The sequence below is a fragment of the Prunus mume genome, linkage group LG8, assembly GCF_029339155.1.
Source record: "Prunus mume cultivar Tortuosa linkage group LG8, ASM2933915v1, whole genome shotgun sequence".
Classification (NCBI taxonomy): Eukaryota; Viridiplantae; Streptophyta; class Magnoliopsida; order Rosales; family Rosaceae; genus Prunus; species Prunus mume.
Genome location: NC_142705.1, coordinates 23,989,398 through 24,004,716, shown reverse-complemented (window position 1 = coordinate 24,004,716; position 15,319 = coordinate 23,989,398). Strand labels below are relative to the sequence as shown.

At 38.7% G+C, this 15,319-nt stretch overlaps 1 pseudogene; it reads right to left on the bottom strand.

The window, feature by feature from the left end:
- Positions 1-4,959: 4,959 nt before the first annotated feature.
- On the bottom strand, positions 4,960-5,808 carry LOC148915106 (uncharacterized; annotated as a pseudogene).
- Between the last annotated feature and the right edge of the window lie 9,511 nt (positions 5,809-15,319).

The window sequence follows — 15,319 nt, the reverse complement described above, 5'->3', positions numbered from 1 at the left end:
ACTTAGAGAAGTATAAGGTTTAAATAGAAAAAATCTTGAAATTATTGTGGGATTATGGAGTTTTTGTATTCCTTTCGTATAGCTCCTCTATTGCTCCTATATTGCATCACCACCACCTTTTTTTCAAGAGAATTTATCAAAAATAGCCAAAACTTGACCCCTAATTTCAAAAGTGTCAGTTTTTGTAAAAAATTTCAAATATATAGAAAACTAACCTAAATAGACACAAATACCCTCAAATTTTAAACCCACATAAACCTAAAAAAGAAAACCCTATTAGATTGGGAATCTTTGTACGTAGAGTTTGTTCGCAGACGTATTGCTGCCATAGTCAAACGATGAGTGCAATTCTTCCTTGGTTCTTCGTTTATTCTTCATCTATATTTATAAAATTTCAATTATGGTTTTGCTTCCTTGGTTCTTCATCAATTTCTTCTTTGTTTCTTCGTTTATTCTTCATCTATATTTATAAAATTTCAATTATGGTTTTGCTAACTTAACTCTTGAGCCCTATCCAAAGTGCTATGATTTAATATCGTCAATTCACTTTGAGCCTACATCAAAGGTTAGTGCATATAGGCTTGGAAAATTATTGAGTTTGGTAATATGATGATTCACACATTTGTTTTTGTATTGTGTAAGAGTTAATCTAGGTTAATTGCATAGTTAAAATTGTTGGAAAACAACAATCAGTGACTATTTAAACTAATTATATAAATAAAATTTAAAACATATAGTATATAAACAACAAATTAAACTAACTTGGATTCGAGATAGAGGCTTGTAGAGTTGATGCAATGTCTTAAAGACAGTAATTTCACCCCTTCTCGGTGCTTAAAGTTCTACAAGTGACTGCCTCCCAGGATTCAACTATCTGTATTCTAAGCCCTAGCACTCGGACTTAGAATCTAGCGAACTTTGATTGTTTTCCTCTCAGACAATGTGAAATGCTTGTATAATGCTTTTTCTATATTAAACGAATGAAGCTTCGTTTGATTTAAATAAACTTCTGAAACCTTATCAGAAGAGTCACAATTAGAAAGCAGTTAATAAAACTAATCCGAATTAATAAAAAATTATTAATTCGAAACCAAAAAAATAATTTTAAATCTGAATCGTTTTTGAAGCCCAATTTGCTTCCACTTGGCCCACTTCCATTTACTAAATGTGAGACTTCCACACTTATAAAGACCTCGCTTTTTCTACTTTCTACCAATGTAGGACAAAGGTTCTTGAATTTCATTCAAACTTCCAACAATACCCCACATTTGAATCGAAATTCTAGACCCCACGTTTGAAATGTTAAACTTATAATGCTTAAATGAATGTAATGCATTTGAGAGGAAGCAGATGTTATATACATTAGGAAAAGTGTCTTTTGGACTTGAACTTACCCTAGTGAAAACATATCGGATTTACTTGGTGACGCAGTGGATATAATTGGTCTTGAACTATTTGCCGCTATAGTAAACCTGGACAATATGTCTCACACATATAACATCTTAACAAATGTTAGTTTATACATATTTGTTCATTTTGGTCCTGAACATATCCTAGGTTTCATGAGAGCTTTAGAGAACTTAGCCTTTTTTCGTTCTCATAAATGTGATCCCACATTTACTCCCATATAGGTGACACCAATTAAGAGTTTTCTGTCTAAACTCCTCTTAATAAGATATTAGTGTCATTAAATGCAAAGCATAACCTTCACATCAACAGACAACACACTAACCATCATAGGAATGAGTTAAATTGTGTGTTCAACTTTTGAATCTTACCCAACTAGTTTGCCTATTGAACCTAGACCATGGGATCTCCAATCAACTAGGTTAGGTTTCCACCAGGTTTGATTCATTGGATTGGCTCTAATCCCATTCTCCTCGATGTAAATTTGATTTGCTCTCTTGGTATGCCTTTTGTCAAAGGATCAGTAATATTTTCCTTTGACTTCACATAGTCAATGGATATTATTCCATTTGAGAGCAATTGTCTAATTGTATTATGCCTACGCCTGATATGTCTTGACTTTCCATTGTATACACCACTCTTGGCTCTTGCTTGTGCTTCCATACTATCACAATGTATACAAATTGCTGTCACAGGCTTAGGCCACATTGGAATGTCCTCTAGGAAGTTTCTCAGCCATTCTGCTTCTTCAGCAGCTTTATCTAAGGCTACAAACTTTGATTCCATTGTAGAGCGTGCTATACACGTCTGTTTAGAGGATTTCCAAGATACTGCAGCTCCACCTAATGTAAATACATATCCACTAGTTGATTTGGTTTCTGTACTGTCATAAATCCAATTTGCATCACTATAGCCTTCTACAACTGGTGGATATCTAGTGTAGTGCAATCCATAATCTTGGGTTGTATTTCAAATATCTTAACACCTTGATTAGTGCCTCCCAATGATCATGTCCAGGATTGCTTGTGTATCTACTAAGCCTGCTTACTGAATAAGCTAAGTCTGGCCTAGTAGAATTCATTAAATACATTAGGCTCCCAATTACTTGGGAATACTCCAATTGGGAAATTGCATCTCCATTCTTCTTCTTTAACTTGCAATTTACATCAAAAGGAGTCACAGTAGGTTTGTAGTCAAATTGGCCAAACTTTCTTAAAAAATTTCTGCATAATGGGATTGAGTAAGAATATACCCATCACTATTTCTTTTGATTTGAATTCCTAGAATGACATCAGCTTGACCTAAGTCTTTCATGTCAAAACTTGAATTCAACATCTTCTTTGTAGAATTTATTGCATCCTTACTTGTTCCCATTATAAGCATGTCATCAACATATAAACATACAAGAACACAAGAATTCTTGTTGTTCTTTATGTAAACACACTTGTCACATTCATTGATCTTAAATCCGTGTGACATCATTGTATGATCAAACTTTTGATGCCATTGTTTTGGAGCTTGTTTAATTCCATATAAAGACTTAACAAGTTTATAGACTTTAGTTTCTTGACCTTTTACCACAAAACCTTCTAGTTGTTCCATGTATATTTCTTCATCTAATTCTCCATTTAAGAAAGCTGTTTTTACATCCATTTGATGTATGTCCATATTGTGTATAGCAGCTATAGCAATTAACATCCTTATAGATGTAATTCTTGATACTGGAGAATAAGTGTCAAAATAATCCGACCCTTCCGTTTGCCGATACCCTTTAGCAATTAAACGTGCCTTGTATTTATCAATAGTACCATCGGCTTTTAGCTTTCTTTTAAAAATCCATTTATATCCAATTGGTTTGTTACCAGGTGGTAAATCAACCAATTCCCATGTATGGTTCTGCATAATGGATTCTATTTCGCTATTAACAGCTTCCTTCCATAAAGGAGCCTTAGGTGAAGTCATAGCTTCCTTATAAGTTTGTGGTTCTTCTTCAGTCAGGAAACTTACAAAATCTGGTCCAAAACTTTTTGGTGTTTTAGTCCTCTTTCCTCTTCTAGGTTCCACTTCTTTTTCTTGGACACCTTGAAGAGGATGGCTCATCAGGATTTCCATCATGTACTTTCCTTTTGTTTGAACCGGACCTCTTTTCTTTGTAAGGAAAAATTTCCTCAAAGAAATCAGCATCAACAGATTCTATAATTGTGTTAACTTGTATATCAGAAATATCAGATTTAATAACTAAAAATCTATATGCAGCACTTGTGTTAGCAAAACCTATGAAAACACAATCAATAGTTTTAGGTCCAAGTTTTACCCTTTTTGGTAAGGGTACTTGTACTTTAGCTAGGCAACCCCACACTTTCAGTGTCTTGTATATAGGAATCCGTCCTTTCCACATTTCATAAGGAGATTGTTTAGTCTTCTTGTGTGGAATTCTATTCAAGATGTGATTTGCAGTAAGTAAGGCTTCACCCCACAGATTGTGTGGAAGCCCAGAGCTATTCAACATGGAAGTTATCATATCCTTGAAAGTTCTATTTTTCCTTTCTGCTACACCGTTTTGCTACGGTGTATATGGTGCAATGGTTTGATGTATAATTCCATGAGTTGCACAAAAATCAGAAAATGCAGTGGACTCATATTCTCCACCTCTATCTAATCTAAGTACTTTCACTTTTCTATCAAGTTGATTCTCAAGTTCTGCCTTGTATGTCTTAAACATCTGTAAGGCTTCATCCTTACTATGTATTAAGTATACATAACAATACTTACTGCAATCATCTATAAATGTTATGTAATAATTTTAGATTGTTGGAAAACAACAATCAGTGACTATTTACACTAATTAGATAAATAAACTTTAAAACAATTTGTAATACAAAATATAGTATATAAACAACAAATTAAACTAACTTGGATTCTGTATAAGTTTCACACTTATTATCAAAGTCAATATCAAATTTAGGCAATAAACCTAGATGCATCATTCTATGCATAGATCGATAATTTACATGACCTAATCTAGCATGCCAAATATTTGAAGACTCAGCAAAGTAAACGGAAGCCTTATTTATATTATTAAAAGCATCATTGCTAGTTACATTGAGTTTGAACAAGCCATCAGCAAGGTAACCCTTTCCCTCAAACAACCCTCCTTTAATTAGGAAGAACTTAGTGTCTGGCCCTATTCTTAGTAAGAAGGGTTTCAAACTTGTATTTGAATCTGACAAGTTCATCATAACCAAAGAAGGGCTGTTTTTAGGAAAGGGTTACCTTGTTGATGGCTTGTTCAAACTCAATGTAACATCTAGCACATCCAAAAGGGTTAAAACCTTCCCAGTGAACTTGCAGACACTGCCTTTGCCTTCAACTGCAGATCAGAGGCATTTCCATGTACAATTTCTCACCACCAGAATTATGTTTGTAATCGTGAATAGATTTCTGTCACCACAAATGTGCCTAGTAGCACTTGTATCAACCCACCAGTCCTTAGTATCGAAGAAACCAGATTGGTTTTAGACACTACAGCCACAAAATGTTCATTGACTTCAGTCACGTTGGCTTGAGGATTGGTTGGATTTTGGTCTCTTCGGTGGCGGCAATCTTGTGCTTTATGCCCTGTTTTTCCACATCCCAGCAAGCACCTTTGATTTTCTTGAAATCCTTGCCTTTTGGTGCATGAGTATTGGCATAGTTCTTTGCAACTTTCTTGCCCTTCTTATTCTGGAACTTTGGCTTTGATGTCTCAACGACATTGGCTTTGGCTTCCATGACAGGCACTTCACCCTTGTCACCTTTCCTGTGATCCTCCTCAACTCAAAGCCTCAAAATCAGATCCTCCATAGACATCTCTCTGCGCTTGTGCTTCAAGTAAATTTTGAAGTCTTTCCATGATGGAGACAGTTTCTTTATGATTGCTCCAACCTGGAAGAGTTCATTGATAGAACACCCCTCTGCAAGCAAATCATGGATCAGAATTTGAAGTTCTTCAACCTGTTTAATAACAGTCTTCGAATCAACCATGGTATACTTGAGAAATTTGCCAATCACGAACTTTTTGGCACCAGCATCTTCTGTTTTGTATTTTTTCTCAAGTAATTCCCAAACTTCCTTGGCAAAATTGTATGACGAATAAATATCATACATAGTATCATCAAGCCTGTTAAGGATGTAGTTTCTACACAGGAAATCAGATTGTTTCCAAGCCTCAATGGTCATCATTGTTTCCTTAGACATTGGATTTTCTCCTGATTTGGGAGCCTCCTCTCTGACAACATGTGCCAGATTCATGGTTGTGAGATAGAACAACATCTTATGTTGCCATCCCTTGAACTTCTCAGTCTTCTCGTCATGAGGATTCTTAGTCACCCCATTCACAGTCAGTAATGATTGTGAATCCATCGCTTACTGTCTTTAGATTGTTGGAAAACAACAATCAGTGACTATTTAAACTAATTATATAAATAAAATTTAAAACAATATGTAGTACAGAATATAGTATATAAACAACAAATTAAACTAACTTGGATTCGAGATAGAGGCTTGCAGAGTTGATGCAATGTCCTAAAGACAGTAATTTCACCCCTTCTCGGTGCTTAAAGTTCTATAGGTGACTGCCTCCCAGGATTCAACTATATGTATTCTAAGCCCTAGCACTCGGACTTAGAATTTGGCGAACTTTGATTATTTTCCTCTCAGACAATGTGAAATGCTTGTAAAATACTTTTTCTATATTAAACGAATGAGGCTTCGTTTGATTTAAATAAACTTCTGAAACCTTATCAGAAGAGTCACAACTGTTAGAAACAGTTAATAAAACTAATCCGAAACCAAAAAAATAATTTTAAATCTGAAAGTGCCCAAGTGCCCCAAGGCCCAAGGCTCATCTTTTTTACTATTAAATATTATATAATTTTATATAATATTCAAAGCCAAATCGTTTTTGAAGCCCAATTTGCTTCCACTTGGCCCACTTCCATTTACTAAGTGTGGGACTTCCACACTTATAAAGACCTCACTTTTTCTACTTTCTACCAATGTGGACAAAGGTTCTTGAATTTCATTCAAACTTCCAACAAAAATGGCATGGGAACGGCTGTAATGTCATATGAGCTGGTATTGTATAGATTTTTCTGGGAGGGTTAGTGTGTTAAAGATATCAGCTTGCAAAATAAAGCAAGGAAACTAAGCTTTTGGCTGCGTTGGTTATTCGAGTCCTTTTATGTCATGGTGATGTACTCATAGTACTTTTCATGTTGAATTCGACCTATTTAGTTTTTGAAAATATTCAGTATGGTAGTTTATCATCCATTTTGAGATTTAGGAATAACATAATTAATGGATCAATAATAGGAATAACCGACTTTCCTCCCACTTCAATTATGATTTAACATCTTTGGTTGGTGTTTGCCTTTTATTTTTCTTGTAAAATCTTAATATTTGCAACAATTCAATTGCGAGTTTGGTAAGGCTAGATTTTTTATGCTGCTGATTGCATAAAAGTTGATAGTTGATATTTAAAAGCTTTATTAATTTCTACTTTGTTTCATAGTTAATGTTTTTGGTTTCGTTGTGAATTTTTGGTCTGTAGGGTTATTTTTTAATTAATATTTTTGGCTTACCTTTTCAGGCAAATGTCTAGTTTGACAATTTTGATTAACTATGGTGGGAGGTGGGCTAACTCGATGTATAAAAATTGCAAAAGTAAAGGACTACTTGTTTCAGACAAAATTACATTTGAGGAACTCCGGAATAAAGTGTATGACATTGCCTTGTGGAATGAAATGGGTATGAGGTAACTATGAAAGTGATATATGATGCAATGAAAAGTGCATGGCCCACAGAGATAGTCGATGATGATGATGTAAGAGCTTTTATTTTTGAAAGCCTTTCAAGGTCTTACAAGATTCCATTGTGCATTACAGTGAAACGTAAAGTATTTTCTTATGGAAGCGGAAGCAATCAACAAACTCCACTGGTTGAGTTCGAACCAATGCCAATGAACCTCAACTTGGGTACTCAAGGTGATTTAGAAGATTATGAGCAAGATAAAGATTCAGAAGATGACTTGGGAACCGAAGAATTGGAGGACTCAGAATATGATGTGGAAAATAATACAACACATGTGGATGAGTTGTGTTCTGAGAACATGCAATTTGAGGATATGCCACATGTAGAGGTTGATAATATTTTTCAAGATAATGTTGCCTTCGAAGAAAACATTAGATGTGACAAAGTGCCAGCTATCAACGTGCAATGTGATGAGCCTAACTCTAACAATCCAACTACTCCAAACAAGGATAAAAATATTCTACATGGATCAGACATGACAGAGCTACGCAAAATAAAATGAAAATCTTAGGAAGTTGCGAATAAGGTAGCTAGAAACATCATTATGTTTTTTGCTTAATATTGTAAGTACACATATAGTGGCACTAAATAAGGAGTACAAAAGCATTAATGCGCCATTATGGTATAAGAGTCCTCCTTTTTGTCCAATATTGCAGCCTATAAAGAAAGAATTATCTTATATTCAAAATTTTCAATGAAAATATTATTTGAAAAGAATCAATAATCTACACAACTTTGGACATTAAGAAGAATATTTGACATACTCATGAAACAATTTTTGCTATAGTAGGTTTGTAATTAAGATGTTCTTCTCCAAGCAAAAATGCACTCAGAATGGCCTCACACAAACAAAAAATGCACAGTCAATTTTTGCTATATGTGTATCATACGTCCTCAAATTCTCTTGTATGTGTGACTGGGGAAATTTAATTAAGACACCCAAACGAAAATAAGTAATTTACTGGGATCTTTTTTTTCTTTTAAATATTTTTCCCCGATTTTTTGTTTATTGATAAGAATAGTTTAAGACACCCTAGAGTAATTACCCGTATAAAGAATTTAGCACTTTCACGTTTAATAGTATACATGTACGTATGTATTTTTCATGTTTAATACACGTATTTTTAACAAAAGTTTAAATAAGACACACAAAATTAACGTATTATACAAATAATTCTCATATATTCTTGAATAAAAATAATATATATTAAAATATTACATAGTGACCTAACTTTTAAGTTGTAAAGAGGTCCTCTATAATTTATAAATAAATAAATAGTATAGCCGGTTGGCTGTACACAATTTTATGAATTTTTTTCCCAAATAGTAGAGCCGCACGGCTATACTTTACGTGTATAAATAGTACCTCCACACGGCTATACACTTTTTCTTTTTTTTTTGTAAAAATGGTATGGCCGGGCAGCTATACTTATTTTGACACCTGAGCGTCTAATCGCAGGGGTCCCCGTTTTTACGTCGTAAAATGTATAGCACGGCTATACTCCGATTTTCTAATTTTTTAAAATAATATAGCCGGCGGCTGTACTTATTTTTCCCTGATATTTTTAAAATAAGAAAAACCTCTGCCGACGATATTTTCTGATTTTTTTTAAAAAATAATATAGTCAAGGCAATACTCATTTTGTCCCTGATATTTTTAAAAATAGAAAAAACCTCTCCTGACGACAAACTTTTGCTAGATTAGACATATTCGAAAGTAACCTCTGCCAACATATTTCGAGAAAAAGACTAATTCTTTATTTTTCGGGATAGACATGTGTGTAAATTCGTCGAAACATATTTTTTTGAAAATAAAAAATAAATATAAACTTAGTATGTTTAGGTTAATTAATTTTTTAAAATTTTATTTTTAGTAATTGAATATGATATTTGTCTTATTTTAATTATTATTTTGTTAGTGAATAATTAGTATTAAATATTTTAATTAACTTCATGATTTCTATTACTCAATCAATATTAATTCAATTTTTCTATTTATACAGTATAGTCGTGCGACTGTACTCCTATAAAAATATATTTCCACATTGTAACTGTTTGTGCAAATAATCTCGCGGGAGAATATTCGCTTCTAGATCTTTCAACCTTCGATCTTATATCTTCCTCGATTCCTGTAAAAAAGACTGGAGTAAATAGACCACACTCGGGGGGTGTTGGCCAAAGGCCCTCTGATGCCTAAGTTAGTTCAAGTGTTTGTAGGAAAACAATAGCTAAGCAAAAGGTACGGAGTTGTGTTTATGGTGTGAACCGGGCGGCCGGAGCCGTGTGTGGTGGCCAGAGCTGTGTGGAGAAAATATGGAGAGTGGAGAGGAAGAGAGAGCTTCGGGTATTTTTCTCGGGTTCTAGAGGAGGTTTAGATGTACCTTGAATGATGAATGAGGTCGTCTATTTATAAGAGCCTCGGGGCTAGGGTTTCGTAGAGAATATGCTGAGTTTATTCTTTACCCAAATTCGTAAGGATTTAGTCGAACTTAGATAATATCTGATTTAATGATATTATCTTCTCTTTATTGAAGATAATATTTGAATTAAATGATATTATCTCTTTTTATGAAGATAATATCTGAATTAATGATATTATCTTCTCTTTATTAGGATAATATCTAAATTAATGGTATTATCTTATTAAATAAATATAATATCCCATTAATTAAGATATTTATCCCAATTAATTAATTGGCCAGATAAACTGGTTCAATTAATTAATTTAAGAGATAATCTTCTTTTCCACGTGGCGTACCCTGATTGGAGACAAAAATATATGCTCCCACAAATGCCCCCCGGCTTCTGCATGGCACTTGTGTGACATGTAGGAGATGAAATTATTTTTTTTGGGGCTCTTCAACTGTGTCTGGGCTTTCTTCTGTGAGTTGGACTCCTTTTGCAGATCGGATTCTCAATTGGTGTAGGCTTCTGATTGTTGTTGGAGTTGGATTCCCAGTAGGAATGACCTTGCCATCCCTCCTTGACCCGGGTTGTCCAACTTGTATAAATATAGGGCTTCTCTTCACTCTTTCTCACATCGCAAACTTAACTTCTCTACTTTCTTGCTTGAGAAAGATCTTGGAGAATTTGTACTGCTTGTTGAAGAGAGGAGTTGCCGTGCATCCAAAGTAAGTCGAGCCCGTACATTTTTTCTTCATATTCTCTTTTTTGAGGCGAGGACCACCTGGGTAGGACCGGTGCCGTTGACGCGTCATAAGTGGTCGAAGACGGTTGGAGCTGCGGTGGCTAAGAAGAGGAGAGAGTCATCTGCCCGAGCAAATAGCTCTTCTGCGACGTTAGTGGCTAATCCCAAGGTGGATAAGTCCAGCCCTTAAAAGGATGCAGGTGTGTTTAATCTGCTCAAGATGAACTTTCTGTCAAGTCCATCCACTTGTGCTCAGCTGGTTGATCAGATTCCTTAGGTTGGCAATCTTGGTACTTTCTCAAGTCTCTTCTTGGAAAAACAAAGGGAAGCAACATTTCATCTACTTCAAAAAAGAGGTGGTGGAAGATGTCGCGAATCAGAAAGGTGGAGCTGTTGAGAGCATGGCTAATCATGCAGATGCGGAAAAGACGCAAATCAGGAATCTCCTGCTGACATCTCGGAGTAGATGAAGACTCCTTTATTTCTTTTCAGCTTTTGTAGTCTACTTTTTGTTTAGAATAATTGGTCTTATTTGACTATCTTCTTTTTGTTCAATTCGCGTAGTGTCTTGTGAACTGCTTGAGTGTTTCTAGGTTAATGCACGCTAGCCTACGCCCGGAGACGTGTCGATGATAGTGGCCCGTTTGGCCTATGTCTAGCGACATGTCGGCGAGAGTGACCCTTGGCCTACGCCCGAGACGTGTCGATGATAGTGGGCTTGGCCTACGTCCGAGACGTGTCGATGTGTGACCCGCTTGGCCTACGCTTGGAAATGCGTCGATGATAGTGGCCGCTTGGCCTACATCCATAGACATGTCGATGAGAATGGCCCGCTTGGCCTACGCCCGGGGACGGTCGATGTGTGTGACCCGCTTGGCCTACGCCCGAGACGTGTCAATGAGAGTGACCCTTTTGGCCTACGCTCCAAAACGTGTCGATGATAGTGGCTCGTTTGGCTTACGCCCGATACGTGTCGGCGATAGTGGCTCGCTTGGCCTACGTCCGAGGACTGTCGATGTGTGACCTGCTTGGCCTACGTCCGAGACGTGTCGGCGAGTGTGACCCGTTTGGCCTACGCCCGGAGACGTGTCGATGATAGTGACACGCTTGGCCTACGCTCGAGACGTGTCGATGATAGTAGCTCGCTTGGCCTACGCCCGAGACGTGTCAATGTGTGACCCATTTAGCCTACGCCCGAGACGTGTCGGCGAGAGTGACCGTTTGGCCTACATCCGAGACGTGTCGGCGATAGTGGCCCATTTGGCCTACGCCCGGACGTGTCGGCGATAGTGACCCATTAGGCCTACATTCGGAGATGTGTTGATGTGTGACCCATTTGGCCTACATCCAGGGACGTGTTGATGAGAGTGACCTGTTTGGCCTACGTCCGAGACGTGTCGATAATAGTGGCCCGTTTGGCCTTCGTCCGAAGATGTGTCGATTGCTTTTGTGAACACTCCATTGGAAAGAAAAATTTTGAACTTGTATTGATGTCTGTGTGACTATATTGCTGCTTAGAGCCTTCTGGGCGAGTGATATGCCCCCAAAGTGGTTGCCACACTCGCCATTGTGAATTTTACAGATGACTTCAAGTGTTTGAGGGTACTTTATGCAGGTGAGATGAGGGCCGGAGTATGATCACGGATGAGCTTGCTGTCGTGCATATAGTATCTCGTGGTCTTCTGTTGGACCTTCCTAGCTTCGGACTTATCCGCAGTGTTTCATTCACTAAGTAGTCGATGATAGGGTCTTGCCACCTGGGGTCCTCATCAATCTGCATTGAGTCGATTGGCTTTATGTCTTCGATGCTTGGCCGGTCAAGGTGTTCAACTAGGATGAAGCGTCTGAACTCGGGTGTCCATGGTGATCCTAGGCTTGCCAACGATTCTGCATAAGTGTTCTCTGCCCGCATAACTTGTTGGATGGTGAAAATAGGGAATTCTTTCAAAAGTCCTTGGACTTTGTCGACGTATTGGACCATTCTTAGATGCTTTGCCATGTACTCGCCTGAGGCTTGATTCGTGATCACCGAGTCCGAGTAGATGGCCAATCTCTTGATCGACAGTTCTTTCGCTAGGCGTAGTCCTGCAAGCAATGCCTCATATTCTGCCTCGTTGTTTGAAGCAGAAAAGCCTAGTGTGATAGCTTGTTCCAACAAGGTTCCGTCTGGGGTGATTATGACGACTCCTGCTCCCGCTCCTTTGTGATTTGATGCTCCGTCTACATGCAACTGCCATGTCATTTAGGTAGGTTTGAATCGGTAGGGAGTTGTCGTCTGCTTTTTCCTTGCGTGACCATCTTCTCTTCTTGTTGTGGAGTAAACTCTACAACAAAATCGGCTAAAGCTTCGCTTTATAGCGATCTTCGGCCGGTAGAGGAGGTCGTATTAATCGAGTTTGATAGCCCATTTCATGAGTCGAGAAGCGCCGAAGCTGTGAAGGATCGATCTCAAAGGAAATTCTATTATGACAATAATCCGGTGTGCATGATAGTAGGTCCTTAGTTTTCTCGTAGAAACTACAAGTGAAAAAATAAGGTTCTCCATTTTCAGATAGCGAGTCTCTGCATCGAGGAAAGCTTTTGAATGTAGAATACCAATGTTGTGCCCCAACTCTTCTCGGATGAGAGTCGGTGACAATGAGTCGGACACCGCTAGGTAGATGTACAAGTCTTCGCCTGGTATCGGTTTTGAGAGTAATGGAGGTGAAGTGAGGTAAGTTTTCAAGTTTTGAAAGGCTGCTTCACACTCGTCATCCTACTTGTCTTTGTGTCCTTTTTTCAAGGCTTTGAAAAATGGCCTGCACTTGTCAGTAGATCTTGAAAGGAATCGGTTGAGAGCTGCCGCCCTACTCGTTGGACTTTGTATCTCTTTTGTTGTGGCAGGTGACTTCATATTGAGTATAGCCTTGATTTGATTTGGATGTGCCTCAATTCCTCTTTGGGTGACTAAGTATCCAAGGATTCGGCCGGACGAGACTCCAAATGCGCATTTGCTCGGGTTCAACTTCATGTTGTATTTTCAGAGTAAGCTGAATGCCTCGGCAAGATTCTTGATGTGGTCTGCTCGTTTGGGAGCTTTGACTAGCATGTCATCTACGTAGACCTCCATAGTCTTGCCGATTTGCTCCTTGAAAATTTTGGTCACCAGCCTTTGGTAGGTTGCCGGCGTTCTTCAGCCCAAAGGGCATGACTTTGTAGCAGTATGTACCTCTTTCGATGATGAATGAGGTTTTTGCCTTGTCGTCTTCATGCATCATGATTTGGTTGTAACCGGAGTAGGCGTCCATAAAGCTTAGCAGTTGATTGCCAGAAGTTAAATCGACAAGGCTGATCAATTCTTGGTAGTGGAAAGTTGTCTTTAGGGCATGCCTTTATTGAGGTCGATGTAGTCAAGGCACACTCTCCACAGGCATTTATCTTTCTTTGCTACTAGAACAACGTTCGCCAGCCATTCTGTGTAAGAGACCTCTTCAATAAAACCGGCAGCTAGAAGCTTGTCGATCTCGCTTCAATGATGGCAACCCGCTCAGGGCAAAGTTGCGTCTCTTCTGCGCTACAGCTTGATAGCCGGGTTGACGTGCGGCGATGGCGGCGATGATCTGGGGATCAATGCCAGGCATGTCGGATGGTGACCATGCAAATACGTCTTTGTTGTTCTGGAGGAAGGCTACAAGCTCTGCCTTTTCCTCCTAGCTTAGGCGCCAGCTGATCCGCGCTATTCTCTCTGGCTTATCAAGATCAATGGGTACTAGCTCAACGTCCTCCTCGGGCTTCCATCCTTCTTCAGGATAAACCTCCTGATGGATTCCCTCGACTTGGTCCTGATTCTTTGATTGCTATTGGGAGTAGCTATTCCTTTCCTTTTGGTATGCTCATTATTAGAAAGCGGATCACTTTCTCCTCTGCTTGTTCCACTCCCTTTAGATCTGCTGATTCACGGGGAGGAAGCATGTTCTTGCCTTTTTCAGCCCTTGGTGAGCATTTCCTCGCCATTGCCACGATCATTGATTTGACCGATACCTTGAGATTGGGTAGCAAATCTTTTGATGTGTGGTGGAGGTGACGACTTTGATCTTGCTGATCCATGGTCTGCCCAGAATGCCATTGTAAGGTGAGGTTTCATCAATGACCATGAATGTTTGCGAGTTGACTACTGGTGAGGAGTAGACGTCGAGATCTATTGTGCTCACGGTAACCGTTGTTGCGCCATTGAAGCCGATCAGCGACTTGACTGATTTATTGATCTTTGTCTCTAAGCTCATCTGTTGGATGACCGCCGATTGTAGGATGTTGGCTGCTGCCGCAAATGCTGCATGGATTGATCGACCATGGCCTGAGCAATTTGAATGCTGATGGCAAGGGCGTCGTTATATGGCACGTCGAGGTTGATCAAATCTTTCTTTTGGAAGCCGATTACAAGATCGTCTTCTGCTAGCGGAAGGTCGGTCGAGACTTGGGAGATCAAAGTGGCCTATCTGATCTTCCTCTTCTTTTCCTTGCTGGTCAGCCCAGTTTCCTCAGAGTCGGCTAGGATTGTGTTAATCCTTATGACCTTTTGGGGCAGCTCCTTGGGGTGCCACAATCTTCAATTCGCTGAATGGCCTACTTCGTAATGAATTCCATGCAGTGACCTTCTCTCAATAATTCTTCAAGGTGTGCTTTCTAAGCCGAAGCAGTTGTTCATAGTGTGTCCATGCGTCTTATGGAAGGCACAGTATTTGCTAGTATCCCTTTTGTCCAGATCTCATTTCAAGGGTGGCGGTCTTCTTACCCAAGGTTTGTTTTTCACTTGGGCTAGGATTTGATGTATAGGGATGGTGAACTTGGTATAGTTCTCTCCTACCTTAGCGTCCCCTTGTGGATGTGACCTGCGATTATCCTTATCCATTGCTTCTTTGGCCTGCCTGTTTAGTC